Genomic DNA, 22,869 nt, shown 5'->3' on the forward strand with positions numbered 1-22,869 from the left:
TTGGGCGAATGAACATTGTAAAAGCCCTGTACAATGAGAGTAAAACACACAAGCTTGTTATGCATTGAGTATAATTTCAAAATGTAATGTTTAAGATGAGAAAGATCAGTTTAAAGCAAATTAACCCCCCTAGCATTAATTACAGATTAATTTCCCCTTTTTACTATCTACACCAAAGACGTGCAAAATAAATATAACGTCATTGCTTAGCAAAAGAAGTTCCCGTTTGAACAACAACAACAACAACAAAAATGATACAAATGACTGCTCTTGTAGTTGAGTCAGAATATCAGATCAAAGTGCAAAGTATAGAGAATTAAAAATTTATATATATATATATATATATATATATATATATATATATATATATATATATATGTAACAGTTAATTCAGTTTGTATATAATTTGGCTTAAAAAATGTGCCCATCCCAGAGGTACAGTATTGTTATAAACAAGATGACAGGAAAGACTGAATTTTTCCTATTTCTATGCCAAATTTGGTGTCAACTTACAAAGTATTTGCACAGAAAAATGTAATGGTAAAGTTCACCACGGACACACAGACACAGACAACCGAACACCGGGTTAAAACATAGACTCACTTTGTTTACACAAGTGAGTCAATAAATGGGCACTTGGCGCACTGAAGAAGAACCCATGGCAACATGAGTGTTGTCCTTTGGCAAAAAATTCTGCAGAAGAAATCCACTCTGATAGGTACATAAATATATAATTATGCGTGCACAAAGCACCTGACTGAGCGCGTTGGATCATGCTGATGGTCGGGCGTCTGCCTAGTATTTGTGGTGAGGCACTCATGGCTTTGCCCGAACGCAGTGCCGTCTCCTTGAGGAAACGTCAAACTAGAAAGTGAAATTGCTCCTCGTGCTTCTCTCTTTTCCATGTGTTTAGTTCAGCACTCGTTCACAGTCTTTTCATAACATGGTCTCTACTTGCCTCTTTTTTTTTTCTTTTTTCTTTTTTCTGGAGAAATCAGTGGATGCGTAAAATTTCTGCAAATGAACAGGATAGTCTCAGCATCCTTGGAAGGTTCTTTCCCACTTTTTTTGTTGTTGTTGTTCTCTCTCTCTCTCTCTCTCTCTCTCTCTCTCTCTCTCTCTCTCTCTCTGTCTCTCTCTCTCTCTCTCTCTCTCTCTCTCTCTCTCTTTGTTTTTGTTTGTTTGTTTCTTTCTTTTTGTTCCTTCCATCATCACTTTTCTCCTTTCTGTTGTCTTTTCTTTCTCTTTTTTTTTTTCTCTCTCTCTTTCTTCCCCCTGTAATCTGTCTTCTTACCATTGTCATGCTCAAACATTGTCAAGGTCATGCAACTCTACTTGCCTCTTCACCCCAGAGCCTGTTTAGCATAGCCTTCCCTGTTCCCTTACCCCGGAATAAATGGACCTGTTTTCTTGGTGAGCAGCATTAAGCCAAGCTATTCTAGTGTTGCTGTTTTATTTTGGAAAACAAACAAGTGTCATAACAACTGTATCTACTGACTTGGTAGCATCTTCACAAAGCATCTTTGTTGTGTTTTTATTTGCCTTATGGAATAGAAATGTGATAGAAACGTGTTTGTTTGTGGCCTTGTTTTTTGTTTTTTTTTTCCTTTTTTTTTTTTTTTTTTTAAAGCAGACGCGTTCACTATAGTTGGTTTTTAACACACACACACACACACACACACACACACACACACACACACACACACACACACACACACACACACACACACACAGAGTTGCATTGCTTGGGTTAACGTAAATACTCGCAATTATTACATCACACACACACACACACACACACACACACACACACACACACACACACACACACACACACACACACACACATAGTTGCATTGTTTGGGTTAACGTAAATACTCGCAATTATTACATTACACACACACACACACACACACACACACACACACACACACACACACACACACACACACACACACACACACACACACACACACACACACACACACACACAAGCTCACACAAGCTCACACACACACAAACACACACAAGCACACACACACACATATATACACACACACTCGCGCGCGCGCGCGCGCACACACACACACACACACACACACACACACACACACACACACACACACACACACACACAAGTACACACTCATATTAACACACAGACGCATTATATCATTTTTTTTTTAATGGCATTAGTTCAGGAATGCAATGATGTGAATAGGTTCACGAGTATTTTTGGTTCCATTGTATAAAAAGGGTGAAGTAGAGTTCTGTGCATGAAGATATGTTGTGCTTTCAAAATGAATGGCTCTGAACAGAGAAAGCATACAATTTTATACAGAAAGTATAACATCGTAACAAATGTTCGACTGAAAGTAGATGAGAAGGATGATAGGTAGAAAAAAAAGGAACAATGTTATCGACATACATCTTCAATTGTATGATAGGTTGAACATGTCTTTTTATAGAAACATATGATAATCGCGAATGATCTGTCCTTTTTTTTACGAATAGGACTGGAACATCGGGCATACAATGGACCTTTTGAAATCTGCCAATAAATGGTTTGAAATGTTGACAACAGACAAGTATATGAACCGAAGCAAAGCAATAAAAAAAATCATAATGATAATAATAATGATAATCTCCCGTTAAAACATTCTGACATAAATCAGAGTTATGTTTTCTTCTGTATGATAAAATCAGTTGAGTTTTATCATTGTTCAATACTGATTTCTTGGATGTCATCCAATAGTTTACTTCAGAACACACGCTGGCGACACCATCATATAACTGGGAGATATAGTGTAAAGAGCGACGTTGTATTATATCTGATACAGATTATGTATGAACAGTGAAAAGGAAACGTGTGAGGAAAGAGCCCTAGACAGCACCTACATGCACTGAGTGGGTCAAGGGGAACCATTAATAGATGCAGGCTGTATGCAGTCCAAGATGTGTGATTAAATCAGATACACTGATGGTATGAAACACCTAGATAATTGAGGTGACAGAGCAATATCTCCTGATCGACTGTGTTGAAGGCTGCTGAAAAATCTAGTAGGGAGAGAAGGGAAACGTTTCCATCTCAGATACTAATTGTGTGTTGTGCTGATGGTACAAGCAGATCGACCGATCTACTGATTTGAATAAACTAAAAGACTATTTTATTTCATGATCTAGGAGCAGAAACAAATAGCATTTGTTGATGTTGATGTTGATGTTGTTGTTTAAGATTATGATGATGATGATGATGATGATGATGATAATGATGATGATGATGATGATGATGATGATGTTGAAGATTTCAATGATATTCATAAGGAAGACACTGTTGGGCCTAACTGCTCAGTGGATTTTTCTTCTTCTTCTTCTTCTTCTTTTATTTATTTATTTATTTATTCTTTTTTTTAATTTAGATCAAGACTTGTTCAGTGAGGTGTGACTGTAGCCGACCTGAAGATACTGGGAAATACCTGGCACCAGCGAAGGAGTGGCGGCTGAAGTAAAGAACGAAAGATGTGTGTATCACAGCACCTTGGGTTTGTGCAGAGATAAAGCATCTGTTTTATGTTGTTGTTTTTATTGTTGTTGTTGTTGTTTTGTTGGCAACGCTATTTTGTGTTGGTGTGTTTTTCTTTAATCTGCTTTTTAATTTCATTCTTATTATTTCATTTTATCTTATGTTTGCATTTGGCTATTATAGGAGAAGTATAACGTGTGCTTGGATCAATACACATGATTTGAAACCACAAAATTATACCAACCTGAAACTATTGTGTGTTAGTGTTGTCTATAGTTTCCTTTTTGTTTTGGTTTGTTTCTTGTCATTGCTCAGTCTACAGGGACATTGCCTGGATTTCATTTGCTTCCCCATACAGTGGGGGTAGGGAGAGGTGTCTGTTGAGTCACTGCTTTCATAACTTCCGTATGCCTGTGTTGGTATCACTCTGATGTCAGTCACAAAGACCGATGCTGAATGGCACTGTTGTAAGCTTGGAACATACTTGGAACATTAACATCAAATCACAGTGTCTCCATGTTCCAAGCTTCCAGCTGCCACTCATTATTTGAACAACATCGATAATCAAATGACAGATTTGGAAGAAGAATGCCATTCTACCTGCATCTCTTACACTTTCACCATTTTTTAATTCGGTCATGGGTTTGGCTTCGAAGCGGTTGTAGGCCACTCCCCAAACTACCAATTTGATAAACAGTATGTGTTTCTATGTGGAAGAGAGACATTTACCAAAATATGCAAATAATCCAGCTAAGGATATGTTTTAGGAAAAAAGGTGAAATCAGTTCTGGAACTGATTTATCCTCTTGCTCTTCTTCTTTTTCTTCTTCTTCTGCTGCTGCTGCTGCTGTCATATGTTATTTAATGTTTAACCAGAGTGTGAAGATGTACAGAATGAAACACGCCCCTGCCCGTCCAATGGTGACAATTGCAATGGGCTTTTGTCGATCTGTGGCCGATGTTATAAAATTGTTGACAGCCTGCGTGGGTCTGTTAGTGAAAGAAAACATATCCACAGGAAAGCCGATGATTACTGTAGATCCATTGGAGGCAGGGTAGGTATTCCGAAGTGTGTTTTTGACTGGTACAGTGGACTTGAGAGAGGTTTGTATTGGATCGGCATGACCACTGGAGAAATGTCAAAGCCAAATATGTACATACACTGCACGGTTCACATAGATGGGACAGTCGTTCATAACTCCGTTCATTTATGTGGCATTTCTTTATCGCAGAAACGTGGTGAGTTATGTTTTTGTCTCTACAGTGATCATTGGTGTTTGCAAGCTCTGTCATGTACACTCGACAAACCCTATCGTGTTGACGTGGGGACAGTTTGTGAATTCATACAAAAGAAAACAGACGTGAGTTTTGATAACACACCGGTAATTGTTTTCACCAACACATGTTTTTCTCGGTCTGTGGGACAATGGCATGTGTGCACTGATGGTCAGATGACTCATTATTTTTTTCTGTGTGGCTCTAGTCAACATAAAGTATGTGATAAAGAGCACACAACTCCTTGTACATTTCCCGGTCAGTCGTCACACACCAACAGGTCTTACTCTTCGGACCGTTATAACTACATATTCACGTGTGAACATGATTTCAGAACAATATCATACACCCTGGTGTGTGACTTTATAATGGATTGTAATGATAAGAGTGATGAATCAATTTGTAAACATCCTCTTTGTAGCAGTGCATTCAGATGCGCCAACAGTCAATGCGTATCGTTTGACAAGGTCTGCGATCGAGTGTTCCACTGTCTGGATGAGTCAGATGAACAAAATTGTCGTGCATATAAACTCACAGATTATCAAAGACAGTTAGGTCCACCTCCAGCACTTGTTAATTTTGACGGCATCAAATTCTTCATATCCACTCCAATGAATACCAGTGAGTCCTGTCCCGACAGCCACTATCGCTGTCCTGGTGAGGTCAATAACTGCCTACCTGTCTACACACGGTGCAATGGGGTGTACGACTGTAGTTACCACGATGATGAAGAGGGGTGTGAACAACTGAAATGTCCAGGACTTTTTTGGTGCAGACTTTCAACAATGTGTTTACATAGTGACCACATGTGTGATGATTGGCCCCACTGCCCAATGAATGATGATGAATTGGCATGTCACATAACCTGTCCTGTGAACTGTCTATGTCAAGGTCACTCTTTTCTGTGTCCTCAGTCTTTTTCTGCAGCACTCTTCCCTCAGCTCCGCTACCTGGATGCTACAGGGTCAGGTATGACACTGACTGATGTGAGTCACAATACCCTCCTTATAGCTGCTGTTTTTGCACACTGTTATATATCCCAACTTCCCCAAATAGTCTTGGTAAATATGAGGTTCCTTGATATCAGTTGTAACAAACTGCAGTTTGTCAATATAACTTCTCTTCTTCGGTTACACAGTCTCCAAGCACTTTCCCTGTCCAACAATCCCCTTACCTCAATCCACGCTGCTCTGTCACCTGTTAACCAGCACAGTGCACTCACAGTGCTGGATCTGTCCCACACCATGCTGACAGTGTTCGACTCAAAGGTCCTGTCACAATTTCATCGCTTAGAGAATCTGAATTTAACGTCCACTTCCATTCACACAATCAGCTCAGATGGGTTTCGGTTCACACCGCAGTTAACTGAACTCTACATGGATGGTAGCCCTGTTAAAGTATTTCCGCCTGACATATTTAAAGCTGTTTTTAAAATGTGCGTTTTTACCACACAGAACTATAAACTTTGCTGCAGTGAAATACTTCCCTACACCTTTGATGAAGCCGATTCAGTTTGCATTGCCCCCAAAGATGAAATTTCTTCATGCAAAGATCTGCTGCAGTCGTGGGTGTACCGTGGGTTTCTGTGGTTGGCTGCCTGTCTCTCTCTGACTGGTAATGTCTTCTGCTGTTGTGCTCGTGTGTTTTTGAAGCGTATGACGTTTTCAAGTGGATTCAGTGTGTTTGTCTTAAGCCTAACCATGGCTGATTTATTAATGGGTGTGTACATTGCTATTATTGGAGTGGCTGATGAACGATTCCGTGGACAATACCTCCACAATGATGACACATGGAAAAACAGTATAAACTGTAAGGCAGCTGGCTTTTTGTCTCTGTTGTCCAGTGAGGTGTCAGCCTTTAGCATCTGGCTTATTACATTGGATCGTTTTATTGTCCTTCGCTTTCCTTTTAGCACCAAGAGGTTTGACAGAACCTCAGCAACAGTGACTTGTGTCTGTACTTGGTTGGTTGGCTGGTTTGTAGCCTTGGTTCCATTACTTCCAGTCACATCGCACTGGGAATTCTATAGCCAGACGGGCATTTGTATCCCTTTGCCTGTAACAAGACGAGACTTTAAAGGGAAAATATATTCTCTCGGTATTCTAATCTTCCTTAATTTCATAATGTTTCTATTCATTTGCGCTGGTCAAGCATTCATCTATTGGTCAATACGGTACAATGCTCTGAAGACTGATTCTACAAAAACGTCACGGGACATGACTATTGCTCGGCGACTGATCACGATTGCAGTGACTGATTTCATGTGCTGGTTTCCCATCGGTTTGTGTGGGACGCTGGCTTTGGCAGGATTTGCCGTTCCTGCAGAAGTGAACGTGGCCATGGCTGTTTTTGTTTTACCTTTAAATTCTGCTGTGAATCCTTTCATGTATACGCTCAACACTTTGGCTGAAAAGAGAAGGAAAGCGAATGAAACGGAGCTTCGTAAATGGCTGGAATCCCATTCAGAACTAATTGATGATTATTGCACAAACTGAAATGACTCTTTACATCACCATGATGCTTTGATCAATATTTTTCATGGAAACCCCCTCTCTCCCCCCCCCCCCCCCCTGTCTTTCCCTCTTTCTTTGCATCGTTCTCAGTTGGTCTTTCTCGCTCTGTCTCTGTTCCTGTTTCTCTCAGCTTTTCCCCGCATGGAGTTAAATAGAATCTACAGAAAGCGTTGTGCAAACACATAATTCAGTGTCAAGAACATAACTTGCCACACAGACAGGAACTTTCAAGTTTGCAGATGTATCCATCAAATTACCGAAGTCTTCACAAGGACCCAGCATGACCAGATGTAGCTGATCTTAGTTTCCATATGCAGACGAGCCAGACCAAAGAGTGTGCCCTCTGATGTGGCATGAAGGTACACACCTCTTGAGGATGCACTGACAACGTAAAAAAAATAAAAAATAAAAAATAAAATAAATATATATATATATATATATATATATATATATATATATATATATATATATATATATATATATATATATATATTACGGTCAAGCTGATAAATGAATCTGCTTCGCAGATGTGGTATAGCGTATATGGATTTGTCCGAACGCAGTGACGCCTCGTTGAGCTACTGAAACTGAAACTGATAAATGAATAAAGAGTATTACAGTTGTGGTGATTAATGTAGCAAAACTGCAATGGTTTAGCCGATAGATGTATCAAGAGTACTACATTCTAGCCGATAAATGTATATCTGTGGTTTAGCTGACAAATGTATCAAGACTACAGGACTTCGGTTTGGCGTCCTGCACATGTAATTGAGGTGACAGACCCACAGACAAACAAAGACAGTTAGGTTCACCTCCAGCGCTTGTTAACTTTGACGGCATCAGATTCTTCATCTCCAATCCAATGATTACCAGTGAGTCCTGCATTTGTAAAACCAGAGCATGCACCAGTGACCACGACTGAAGTGACCCAGAGGCAACGCCAAAACTTCCGCAGTTGGTGAGCTTACGGTGACCCTGCAAAGCACCATATATAGATGTGTGTGTGTGTGTGTGTGTGTGTGTGTGTGTGTGTGTGTGTGTGTTTGTGTGTGTGTGTGTGTGTGTGTGTGTGTGTGTGTGTGTGTGTGTGTGGATTTTCCCAGACAAGCCCTGGGTATCAAAAGCTCTAAAGAAAATACTAAATAAATAGAAACTACCTGATGAAAGCGGCGATTGAAATCAAATGTCAGGGAAATAATGACAAAAGAAATAAAAGAATCAAAGATAATTGTGTAAAGTAAAAGCTGAAGGTCTCTAAAAGCGGCAGTTTGAAAGTTGCATGGAACGGAGCTTCAATTACTTTCAGGACTCTGTAACGTACGAATCTCGGCACCATCTATATCATTATATCAACAACAACAACAACAACAAAATAGTGGAAGAATTGATCTTAATACTGAGCTCGAAAATTATTGTCCATTTCCAAGAAAGTGTTTCAAATGATGAAAGCGTTTTGTCGTTGATTCATCCACTGTTGAATCCACTTTCTGGGAGTTGAATGAATGACTGAATGAAGTTGATAATGCATGGCGCTTGTCATGCCAACGCTCAGCTTACATCACAGATTGACATAAGCTCACAGCTGGGCCAGCAGCAGAGTGAGAACTGTATGATCAATAGTTTCTCCATTGCAGTGGGAAGTTATTTACAACTTTGTCTTTGGTGGACTCAAACTAGGAGGCAAGATTGCACTGGCTCTTGGTGCTGCAACCTTGGGTGCTAGCTGGCCTTTGGGAACCATCCCAACGCCGTCCATCCTAAAACCCTCTCGGCCGAGAGAGTGGGGGATGTAATTTGGGCAAGACACTTTCCACTATAATTGAATTCTTGCCCAGATAGTTGGGGCAGCAGTTACCTCCTCTGCTGTTCCGATGGTCACATTCGGACTCGACTATGATACATAGTGCAGGGCGAGTGAAGATTTCCACAACTACTGTATGTGTTCACTGTGCCACCCACACACAACCATTCAGTTTTCAGTTAGTTAGAATTCCTCAAGGAGACGTCACTACTGCGTTCAGACAAATCCATATACACTACACCGCATCATAGGTGAAGGTCACACGCCTAACAGGCTGAGTGATTCTAGCTCTCCATATTTTTGTTTATTGTGTTGGTTGTGTTTGGTGTTGTGTGGTTAGGTTCTGCAGAGTGTTTTATTATGGATCCCTTCGAACAATGGATGTATGTGTGTGCCCCGATCTACATAAGACTGGCTGTGTTTTGGATTTCTCTTTCTCCTTTCCTGTCAGTTTGTACTGCGCCGGCCCGCCATTCATCTCTCCCTTCAACACGCCTGTACACGTGCAAAACTTAACGTTCAGTGGTAGTGGACAGGTGGGCAGCGTTTGTCAAGGTGAGCGCAACGTCCCTCCCTTTGATCTGTACTCGCGCGCTGAACTGTTTGCTGTCAAACCTGCACCTTTGACCCCTGACCTAGTTGTGCGCCTGCGAGGAACAGGCATTGGCGCTTGCCTGCCGCGAAGACGAAATCGCCGAGCAGGAAAGAGAAAACAAAAGCCCATCAAAACTGTCGTTTCCGTACGGACCCCCAACAGCACTACTGACAGTACCCCTGATGTGTCACCTGTGTGTGTCGACAGATCCACTTCATGCAGCGCTGTTTGTGCCGCTTCCAGCCTCAACACACGTGTTCCTGCTAACATTTTTCCTTTCCGTGACATTGTCCCCCCTGATGACAATATTCCAAACTGCAATGTATCCCCCATGCCAGTTATAGCCTCTGCTCTGCTTCCTACTCCTGCCACACCTGTCTCAACTCCCAGACTTTTTTTCTTCCTTCCCATTGTCCTCCACTGCTCAGTCACCATCTTATTCTTCCACTGTCTGTCTGCCTGACTCACCTGCTTCACCATTCGATTCCTCTCTCCTTACCTCTGATCTCTTTCATGCCTGCCTGTTCAATGCTCGATCTGTCTGCCCTGATCAAAAGACTGACTATATTTCTGATTTTATTTTTGAAAAAAAACTTTGATATCGTATTTCTTACCGAAACCTGGTTAAAGTCACAAGGTCACGAACCCAAACTTAAACAACTGACCCCGCCTGGATATAAAACCATGTCACTTCCTCGATTGTCTCGTGGAGGTGGCATCGCCACCGTCTACAGAGATATCTTGGAGTCTTCCCTCTCCTTCTCCTATAACCACGCCTTTCCACATGATACTTTCAAAATGCTAGAAGTCACTCTCAGTGTTCCCGGTCACTCAATCATCTTCTGTTGTCTCTATCGTCCTCCGCCTAGTCGTAAAAATAACCTGACATCTTCTCAGTTTCACGATGAGTTCCGAACACTACTTGATTACTAAAACCTTCGTTCTGGCAAACTTATTATCCTCGGAGATTTCAATTTTCATTTCGACAACCAGACTTCCACTGATGTCAAACGCCTATGCCAATCTCTGTCCACTCATTCTCTCTCTCAATTCGTTACAGAACCAACACACAGATCTGGCCATATGTTGGACTGGCTAATCGCACGTGAGTCTGATGCCATGGTTGCGTCAGTGACTGTAACTGACAAACTTTCTTCCGACCATTCTGCTGTTATATTCTTGCTTAATATTTCAATACCTACCAGAACAAAAAAATCTGTTACTCGTCGCAACCTGAAATCCATCAATATTAACACTTTTTCTTCTCAAGCTGCTGAACGCCTTTCCAAAATTTCTTCCCTTACCGACGTATCCACACATTACAAAACTGTCCTCTCTCAACTGCTGGGTGAACATGCACCCCCCCCCCCCCGCCCCCCCCCCCCCCCCCCCCCCCCCCCCCACTACCCGCATGCTCCCTGACAGACCCTCCGCCCCATGGTAATGGTATACACAAGACATTCGACTTGCAAAACGCAAACGTCGCCAACTGGAAAGACGATGGCGATCAACAAAACTGCAAGTCCAGAATCAAATATTCCGAAAACAAATAAATAAAGTCAAACATATGATCTCATCAGCAAAAACAAACTTTTTTTTCTTCTCAAGTTCTCGATGCCACATCCACCAAATCTCTTTACTCTGTCATGTCAAATCTTCTCGGAACTGCAAAAACGACTCCTCTTCCTTCTGCCTACACTTTATGTGAACTCCCCAATGTCTTCTCCTCTTTCTTTTTCGACAAAGTCCAAAATATTCGTACCATCTTAGACCAGATGTCTTTCCAACCTGTTCATCCTGATCCTCAATTCAGCGGCCCTCCTCTCCATTCCTTTAATCCATTGACTGAAACGGAAGTTCATGAAATCCTAAAAGAAATGACAGTAAAATCCTGTGAGCTCGATCCTATACCAGCCTCGGTCTTTTCCCAATGTGTCTCACATCTTCTCCCCACAATCACCAATATTGTCAACTCATCCCTTCTCATCAGAACGTTTCCATCCACTTTCAAAACTGCAATCGTCCGGCCTCTTCTGAAGAAACCCAACCTTGGCGCAAACATTTTGAAAAAAACTATTGACCAGTTTCTAATCTTCCATTCATGTCTAAACTCCTTGAAAAAGCTGTCCTCAAGCAGCTTAACAACCACCTTTGTTTCAACAATCTCATCCACCTATTTCAATCTGCTTATCGCGCTGACCAAGCACCGAAACCACTCTCCTCCACATTCTGAACAATCTACTGATAGCGTCTGACTCAGGAAAAATTTCCCTTCTCACTCTTCTCGACTTGTCAGCCGCCTTTGATACGATAGACCATTCAGTCCTTCTTTCCCGTCTTCATTTTACATTTGGTATCAACGGCACTGTTCTAAACTACTTCAAATCTTATCTCACTGATCGATTCCAGTCTGCCATTGTTGATAATTTCCAATCTGAACCCGTTAAAATCGAACATGGAGTCCCACAGGGATTTGTTTTAGGCCCAGTGCTCTTCACACTGTACACTGCTCCTCTCGCTGAAATTAGCAACCGCCATAATATCAGTCATCATTCTTATGTTAATGACACTCAACTCCAGAAGACTGATACCCCTGAAAAATTGTTGTCGCTCTTGCAAGAAACATCCAACTGCTTCCTGGACATTCAAAACTGGATGACTCGAAATAAGTTACAATTGAACGTGGACAAAACTGAAGCAATGATCATAGGAACTATACAAAAACTGTCTTCCATCACAATTGACACAATCAAACTGGGCAGTACATCCATCCCTCTTTCCACATCAGTCAGGGACCTCGGTGTTGTCCTTGACAATACACTGTCCATGCAAAAATTTATCAGTCAGACATGTCAGTCCTGCTACTGTCAACTGCGACGCATCAGTGCCGTCCAGAAATATCTGTCCACTGACGCAACATCTAGGCTTCTTGTTTCTCTCATTCTCTCTCGCCTTGACTACTGTAACTCTCTATTGTCTGGTCTGCCTGCTTCATCCATTCAGTCCCTTCAGCGCATACAAAACTCTGCTGCCCAACTCGTCCTCAGAAAGAAAAGATCTGGGCACATCACTCTTCTTTTGCAACATCTCCACTGGCTCCCTGTCTCACACCGAATAAAGTACAAGATCAGCACTCTATGTTATAGATGCATTCACAAAACTGCCCCTTCCTATCTCTGCGGCTGCCTTCACCTCTACACTCCATCTCGCTCAGTACTATCGGCTTCGGATCCACTCTGTTTACGCATACCCAGATTCAAACACTCGACTGTTGGCTGCCGTTCTTTCTCTGTTTCTGGACCTTGCGATTGAAATGAACTTCCTTTTTCGCTTCGTCAGGTCTCCACACTCAGCTCTTTCAAGTCTGGCCTTAAAACCCACCTCTTCCCAAAATAGCCTCCCTTGTCTGCCCTTCCTTTTCTTTAGTTTCTACAGTTTTAGAGTTATGCATGCGTGTGAATGACTGGTGTGAAAGCGCTTTGATTTGTCTCTGCACAAGATCCAGCGCTATATAAATACCATTATTATTATTACTATATCTACTAGGCAGATGCCTGAGCAGCAGCATAACTCAACGTGCTTTGTCCGGCATATATCAGATATAGCAGAGTCTATCTATCTATCTATCTATATTTGTGTACTAATCAGAGTGGATTTATTCACATAATTTTGCCAGAGGACAACACGCCGCTTTTTCAATGTGCCAACTGCGTGCTGCACGCGGGACCTCGGTTTATTTTCTCATTTGAATGACTAGATACTTAGTTTGATTTTTCCAGTCAACCTTAGGAGAACACACACACACACACACACACACACACACACACACACACACACACACACACACACGATTTAACTGACCCAGAATATGGGGTGTATAAGGTAGAGTGCATGATTTTATCTGTCATTGAAAGCAAGTGTTTTTTTCTGCATCAGTGGACTGCTCCTGGAGACATGCACCTCACAAATATGGGTTGTGTTCAGTGGTCTGTTCACACGGTCTCTGAAGGTGTGATGTTCATAGTCTTTGGAAACATGAAGTGAATCAGCCCAGAACCAAAGAACACAATCCATGTTCTTTGGATGACTATGGTCCCATAGTTCGGGCCCATATTGTCATGAAATGTCCGGACACATTTTTTTTAATCAAACTGTGTTGCAAACAAGTGTCAGATTTGCTTTTTTCATCTCAACTACAGTGAGTGACTGCTGTTCTTTGTATTAAATTCAGTCTCATTCTTACACACATGTACGTAATCAATATATACTTCTATATTACGTGATTTGGGTACACACAGGCACACACAAATTGTATCCAAATGATGGCTTATTTGTGATTTATAAATTCATTCGCAAGAAAAAAGATGACACTAGAAAACTTTACTTAATTCACCATTTATCTGAATAATAAGCATCCACGTGAAAACAGCAACAACAAAATAAATAAATAAATAAATAAATAAATAAAACAATAAATAAATATCGATATTGCAATGCATTTACCACTTGTAGTAATGCAAAAAGCTATCACACACAGAAGAGTCACGCTTCACAAAACATCGAAGAATGGAAATGAAGATAGGAAAAACATCAATGCCAAAGCAAACAACATCTCATTTGGAAAACTCCATCTCAAAAACCGCTCCCCTCGAAAAACACCCTCCCGGTCGACAACTCTCCTTTCCAACCATATGAGTTTAGTTCTTTCCACACCCAGTCGATCATATCAAAAACCACATCTCTACCAGTACGATTGTTTGATCAAACTTGGGCTTACAACACCGTCTCAAAGCAACCTCCTAAAATTAGAAAGAGTACAAAATGAAGCTATGAGGCTGATCCTTGGAACAACAAAAGACACGCCCACAGAAACCATGCGATACCTGCTTGACCTTCCTTCAGTACAGGCCAGAAACAAGTTAGAACAGGTCAAGACCTACTTCAAAGCATTAGAAAACCCTCAAAACCCACTGCATGACGCAGTCAAAGAACCAAAAGGCAGCCGTCTAGGACGAGGAAGATCATGGATGGGACAAGCAGAAGACACAATCCAGCTAGTATGCCGACTACAAGACCTGAAAGAAGCAAAAGAATGGGAGAAAAACCCCAAAAACCTCAACCATCTATTCAACACAGTCATTTCACCCACTCTAGGAAGACATTGTCGGGAATGGCCAGAGGGCAAAACAGATGCGGAAGTGAAGCTACTCATAGAAGAAAACAGTAAAGAAGAGGACATCATCATATACACAGATGGCTCAGTCACCAAAGACCAGTCTGGTTGGGGATTCACTGCGAAACAAAATGGAAAAACAATTTGGGAAGAGAATGCTGCCTACAAAGTCACAACCTCCAGCCTAACGATGGAAGTTGAAGCTGCGACACATGCCCTCCAGTGGCTATCGTCCATCCATACGCCCGGAAACCAACATGCCATGATTCTAACCGACTCAATGAACCTCATACAGAAAATTGAAAACGGAATGGGAAGCCCAGAGTGGCATAAGGCAATGCGCAACTTTCAGATTAAAAAACTCACATGGTCATACTGCCCGGGACATGCAGGTGTTAAGGGAAATGAGCGAGCTGACAGACTTGCTGGTAACGCAACACCAACGAGCGGCCTACATCTAGGAAAATCGGAAATCCTCAGAAAAGTCAAAGAATACCAAAAAGAACAGGTACAAGGCCATCACACCATCGATCGCCTCAAAGAAATAAAAGCAGAGAGAGGGAGCGGCCGAAAGTCTAACATGAAAGGTAGAGCACGATGCTTTGCAAATCAAACAAATATCGGCATCATTTCCAAACCAACATTGCGCAGATTTCTTCAAAACGGAACAGAGTCTCTGTGGGCCTTTCCAAATACAATAGACTGAGCAACACACTAGACGCCACGTTCTTGGCATCAGAGATCTTTTCCCATCCATCTTGGCAGCCTCTGTGCGTGTGTGTATGTGTGTGTTTGTGTGGATGTGTGGGTCTGTGCTTTTGAGTGCGTTTGTGAATGCGCGAGAGTGTAAGTGTACACAAGTGTCAGGAGAGATCTGTGTACGGGTGTGTGTGTATATATATATATATATATATATATATATATATATATATATATATATCTTTGTATATATGTGTGGGGGTTGGGAGTGGGAGATATGGGCGTATATGTGTGTGCTTGTACAAGTAAGTGTTCATCTCTGTGAGTGTGTGTTTGCGTGCGTGTGTCTGTGTGTGTGTGTGTGTGTGTGTGTGTGTGCCGTGGAAGCTGCGATACGTAGGCTAGAAATGAGTGTGTGGAGGAGGGGGCTGGAGGAGGTGCAAGGTAATGTGTGTGTGTGTGTGTGTGTGTGTGTGTGTGTGTGTGTGTGTTGGAGCTCATGTACGTTTATATGTATTTGACTGTACTTTCATATCTGTGAAACTGCATGTTTGGTGCATTTCTGTTATGCATGTGTGGGTGTATGTGTGAATGTGTGTCGTCATATTTTACATTCATTCGCTTAATTATCACCATTGTTGTCTTATTTATTTATTTATTTATTTTTTATTATTATCATTTTATTAGTATTACTATTATTATTACTACTACCTTTTTCTATATTATAATTATTATTTATTTATTTATTTATTTATGTATGTAAGCTTATCTATTATTTATTCCCCCCCCCCCCTTTTTTTTTTTTTTTTTTTTTTTTTTTTTTTTTTTTTTTCAAGGCCTGACTAAGCGCGTTGGGTTACGCTGCTGGTCAGGCATCTGCTTGGCAGATGTGGTGTAGCGTATATGGTTTGTCCGAGCGCAGTGACGCCTCCTTGAGCAACTGAAACTGAAACTGAAACTGATCAAACATTGGTGGTGGTGGTGTGTCCATCGAGATCGATGATGACCATCGTTGTCATCCAGCTGGGGGATGGGGGGAGGGTGGTGGTGGGGTGGGGGGAGGATGTTCATGAATCTATCTGTGAATGCACAGATGGCTGAATAGTCCAATCTGCGCACGAAATGTTCGCTGACAGTTCGGGCAGACAAAGACAGGCATACCATTGTCAGGGAGCTTGTTTGCCCGTGACTTTCTGGCCTGCCTCTTCTGAACAGCTGCAGCAGTCCTGTTGGCCTCGCACAACTTGGCGCCTTTGTGCACAGCAGTGCGCCATTTGTCACGGTCTACTGCAGATTCCTCCCAGGAGTCAGGGTTGATATCAAAACATTAAATGAAGAACAGACACAGACAACAAGACACAAACGACAGCACTGGCCATCTTTCTGGAGAGGAATACCGTTGGTTGTGTTCACAGTTGGCATCTCGTCGAGGCAGTGCAGGGCGTAGTCTGCCGCCGTTGCTCTAACTGAACCAGTGGGGCGAGGTCAGACTGGTCAGTGTGGCTGATGGGAGTTGACTCGCTGACTCGCTGTTTCTTTACAACACCAGTGTGTGAGAACTTGGTGAGAAGTCTTCAGCTCAGACAACTTCCGTTTGCGTGAGTAACCGCCCCTAAGGGCAGCAGTCACGGGGCAAACGGCGTCTGCTGCACCCCGTTCCACAACAAATAGTTCACTCAAGCTATCGAGTTGACAGAGGCCAATAAACAATGCTGTTGCCTTTTCCCTTTGCAGACACCACAGACCTGAAACAATTACAGCTATTGGTTCTCCCAGGAAAGGCAGATGACTCTCTCTCCTTCTCTCTCCCTCTCTCTCTCTCTGAGTTTCCGTCTCTGTCAGTCTGTTTGTCTCTGTCTCTCTGTCTGTCTTTCTCTCATAGTCTGCAGGGTGGCAAATGGTGAAAGTTACCCTGGCGGGGAGAGGGATTTTTCATAGTGATTTTTTTTTTTTTTTTTTTTTTTTTTTTTTTTTTTTTTTTTTTAGTGTGTGTGTGTGTGTGTGTGTGTGTGTGTGTGTGTGGTGTGTGTGTGTGTGTGTGTGTGTGTGTGTGTGTGTGTGTGTGTGTGTGTGTGTGTGTGTGCACATACGTACACACACACATTCTTACGTATATACATACACACGAATGTACGAACATACACATACAGACAGACATACAGACATGTCAAACCATACAACAGCTTTACACCAAGAATAAAATGTTCTTGGAACTAATCCCATCAACTACCATGCAAATGTAGAACATTAAGCCCACAAGAAAAGGTAACGCTATAAAAAACAAGAAGAAAACAAAATCAAAAAAGGAAAGAATGAAAATTCGTCAACTTCACACTTCACAAGCACACACACATAATATGAACAACAATAAGGCAATATGCCGCTATAGACGTAGTAAAACTACCGTCACTCACTCAGTCACATTCGAAATTCATTAACAATTATACACAGGAAAGTGCCTGTTTTACAACTGGTCTTGAAGGGCCTGTGTGTTATTGCTGCACGCCCAAAGAGACCTTAAACATGACTGTTCACAATGCACTTTCAGTTCACAAGGTGTGGTGAAACAAACCCGTTAACTAGTGGTCTAGGTATGACAAGCACACAGTGTGGACAGGAAGATGAGCGAAGGCCACTCTTTCCTCTTTACTGAACTGCGCTTAACTCGTTTCGTTGTGTGCCAGCCAGGATATCTCACTGCTGCCTGTCAGGATTCAGTTTATGATACAGGAAGATGATATAAAACATGGCATCACTCCGGTTTTCTTTTTTATTTGTTTGTTGTTGTTTTTAAGGCAAATTACGTGATTTTAACATATGCATGAAAGCCAGTGCATTAAACCTTCTTTTGACTCCAAACACAGTAGCAACTCGTTTTACATGCACACCGCTCTTTGGGGTCAAAGAGAGAGAAACAATACATCCAGAAGCCGGACGTCACACCTTAGCGTTAAAAACATGCACTTTTAACTGATTGCTACAGTCCACAAAACACTTTTTGTTAGCCTACAGAGCATGATGTGACAAATCAAAAGTTATGAAAACGTACCTGACTTCTGCTATGGAGACAAACTTCAGTGCATTGAAAGTATGTTGTTACTGTCTGTTCAATGGACGTATGAAGCATGACTACAGCACTGTGCAGAGGCACACTAGTGAATGTGTAAAATGAGGGGAAGATCTAGCGAGGCTTGGACTAACAACAATTATGGAAGTCACTGATTTCCCACTTCGTTCTGGACATAATAACAAGGGGTGAAAGAATAATGGAAGGAGAACAAAGAGAAGCAGCCAGGATTGGTAGGCTGTTGTGTATCAAAATGATCGATGACACTGATCATTGATCAAAGCCTTTGACCTGTCACAGAGTCTGTCTGGGTGTTAGTCCAGCTAACCAAAACCTCTCAGGCTCGACAAAAACAAGAAGACTTCTTAATAAGTGATTATATGACCACAGAAGATGGCAAAATTTGGAGCGAATTGCAACGCAGCCCACAGCGTGATGAACACATCCATGGAACACACACACACACACACACACACACACACACACACACACACACACACACACTAAAAACCATGGGTGAGACCAACGGTCCAATACAACCTAACTGGAGTTTTACCTGTCTGTAAGTTTTTTCCACTTGGAGGAAAAAAAAAACGTGATGATTCCATCAACCTGCAGTTTTACGAACATCATTTCTTTCAGTGCTATCATAAACGTCTGGAAAAGCTGAACGGTTCTTGCCTGCCTACGTGTTCCGAACGCTAGTTTGCTTGTCACAAAAGCAATCATTCCTGGAAGATGTTCCCCCTCTTTAATGCTTACAACTTTCGTGAAAAGAAAGTTTCGCTCACAATCGGAGGTATTCTGGAAAAAAAATGATTTTTTGGAGAAGTAGAGAATTAGTGCTGCTTTTTTCACCAAATGCCTTTGTTAATAAGATGTTAAATTTGTATATTGTTGAGGTGTTGTGCACGTACAATCAGCTTTCATTTTATTCCAGTGTGCATGTGTTTTCATTCGTTTTCAGCACCAAGCTGTTCCCAGTTTGCTCGATATTTTCTTTTTCCTGCCCAGAATGAATCAGCTCCAATACGTTTGTCAATTTGACGGATTTGTTAGAACGCAGATACACCATTATCATCTCCTCCATAATTTGGGGGTCCAGCTTGGGAATTTCACCCTTGAGGTTGCACAAGATTCTTTTCGACTTCTCATTGATTTTGTTTCGGTTCCGCCTTTCTTTCAGGCTGTTCAGTGTATACAGAAAGGGGTTCAACGCCGAGTTGAGGGGCAACACAAACACTGCGACCCATACACTGACCTCGCCGGGAATGGGGACGCCACATGAAGCCAGGATGCCCATCAGCCCGACAGGAAACCAGCAGCAGAAGTCAGTGAAGACAACCAGGAACAGCCGCCGAGCAATAGTGCTTTCCTCTTCCTGCTGTTTGGTCTTCACAGCTGCCTTTGCTTTCCACACGGCCCAGTAAATGGCCAATTGTCCTGTTCCAATGAACAAGAAGAGGAGACAGTTCATGATGATGAAAATCAGAAAGGCATACATCTGTCCTGAGAAGTGATGGCGGGTGATTGGCAAAGGGAGACAAATGCTACTCTCCCCGTAGAACTCAAACTGACCGATGAAAGGTACAGATGCCAGAAGGATACCAAGACCCCATGCCACACAGCACACTATCATGGTACATTTGGCACTCATGTGAAGGTGCGTTTTGAAGGGAAAACAAAGCTTTAACAGCCGATCAAACGTAATTAAGCTAATAATAAACGCCGACACTTCACTTGATATAAAACCCACGAAACCGGCAAGAATGCACACAGTACTGTGTCTCCATGCCTTTTCATGGGCAACATAATGATTTCGGTAATACGTGTCTGCGGCGCCTATCACCATCATATAAATACCCATCAGAAGATCAGAAATACACAGATGGCTCACCAGTACACGAAAAGATGTTAGTGCATTTCGTTTCCTGGTGACTGATTTATAAATAAGCACGCCAGAATTTCCCAGCGTTGTCAGCAAAGTAACACCCCAGAGACAAACTCTGAAAAAGCCCAGCCTTAACAGATCATAGCAAGAAGAAAGTTCGTTTGTGGGGGCATGGCATTCCAGCATTTGGGGATGAAAGTAAGAACAGCACAATCTGTAATCATCTGTTCGCAGAAGTTTCAAAGAATTTACACCCCTGAATACATTCTCATTATAGTTCTCAATCTTGTTATTCCGAATGTCAAGACTGTGTAGATTGGACAGAACGCCAAAGGCATTGTCAATAATTTCGCTCATGTTCACATTTGTCATGACCAAACACTGAATATGGATTAAACCAGCCTGTTTAAGAAAAGATGAGAATGCAGCATTCAGTTTGGTGATCACTGGGTTGCCAGAGATGTTCAAATGTTTCAAACCAATCAAGTTTTCCATCTGCACATACGTTAATCCTGACAATGAATTGTAGCTCATGTCCAAAACCTCCAATTGTGGCATATCCACTAGAGATATATTCTTCACCTGACAGAATGAAACATTTAAGAAGCGTAGAAATTCAAACACAAACATTTCCCCCAAGGCTGGACTTTTTACGCCACTCAGATCCAGATACCGTAGATACCAAAAGTCAGATACTGGCCACGGCGGGGCATGGCATGAGCAGGCGATGCCTTCACATGTGCAGTTGGAGGGATGCAACAGACCGCAGTACCTCTCATCATCCTTGTTAGGGCAGTGGGCTATACCGTCACACACAAAGTCAGGATGCACGCAGTTACCAGAGTACTGGCACCTGTAAAACCCAGGGCAGGTGATATTTTCGTGTGGGGTACTCTCATCCTCACCTTGAAGGCAGTCAAGCTCCCCGTTGTTAAGCAAAAAAGAGGGAATATACAGCCCATTACTACAGCGAAAATATCCTTCTAGGTTGACAGCTGACTTACTGACGAGATTTACACTTGACATGCCATAGCCGTCCAGATGCACAACAATGACACCACCCAACACTGCCACTTTTTTTTCTTTTCCGTGTTGTACAACATAAGTGCAGCTTTTGAAGTAAGGAACATAGGACACGGGAACACAGCCTACTCCGTTACACTTGCTTTCCTGACAAATGATGCAGTCCTGTTCATCAGTATCGTCAAAACAATCTGGAATACCATCACAGCGATTTTTCCTTGCTATTACTTGGTGGTTCTTACAAATGTAGAAGTTATCATTTTTGTTCAGAATGCGTGGAAACAGACATCCTTTTTCATCGCTACCATCTGCACAGTCCTCCAGTCCATCACAGACCAGGGTGTAGTGTACTGGTGGTCCATACTGACATTGGAACAGAGGGAAGTGGTTGGGGGACCACTGTGTGGACAGAACATTGTCCTTCCACTGACACTGGTGAAAGACGTGCACAAGAGATTCATCATCGCACTGTTTGGTTAGGAATCCGTGCACACTGCGTGTGGCTGTTGCCAGACGTACACCCAGAATCTGTTTGGTGTCCGTTTCTGTTACCATGGGATTTGGTTTCATGCACAGGTAGCCAGATGGAGGAAAATCTGGCAAGTAACATCTCAAAGGCAAAAAGTGAACATGTGGGAAAATAGTCATTGCTGCACAGTCAAACATTGTTCCTGCCTTTTGGATGTTTGTTGCTTCATAAGCTATGGCACTCCCACCAGTTCCCCACTGCCACATATAGCGATACAGATGCTGGTGCTTCTTAGACACCGGTTTTATTTTGTGGAGATTTATTGGAACTGAGTTGGCACCACTCTGATAGATCATGTTCACTGCAAGGTATATCCCCTTTTTATCAGGCAGGACAGCAAGGGTTGCCCCATATTTATTATGACACTCTTTGGCTGCCATAAATGGATCTGTGATTTTGACTCTTCCTGGTACATTCCCTTTCGAGTAAAGAACCACCATTTTAAGACAGTGTTCACGGTACGGGACCCAGTCCCCACACCCCTCCTGCCTGTAGTCACAGTCTTTTTCATCTTCATCGTCAACGCAGTGCTTCACACCATCACAGGCAATGGCCTCAGGCACTGGAATACTTGTTGAACAGTTGAACATGACGACGCTGCTTCCAGTCACGCCCATTACGCTGACTTCCCGGGGCAAACTGCTCACAGGGTAGATGGCGAAGCTGACATTGAATGATGACCAACGGCTGTTTTTTTCTCGAGGGGCTTCAATCTGTAAAGCGACTCCACCCCTGATTACTTTTATGCGAGAGGAGTAGTCGTACTGTCCCCACACGTGA

The sequence above is a fragment of the Babylonia areolata genome, chromosome 14 (genome assembly GCF_041734735.1).
Source record: "Babylonia areolata isolate BAREFJ2019XMU chromosome 14, ASM4173473v1, whole genome shotgun sequence".
In the NCBI taxonomy this organism is placed as follows: domain Eukaryota; kingdom Metazoa; phylum Mollusca; class Gastropoda; order Neogastropoda; family Buccinidae; genus Babylonia; species Babylonia areolata.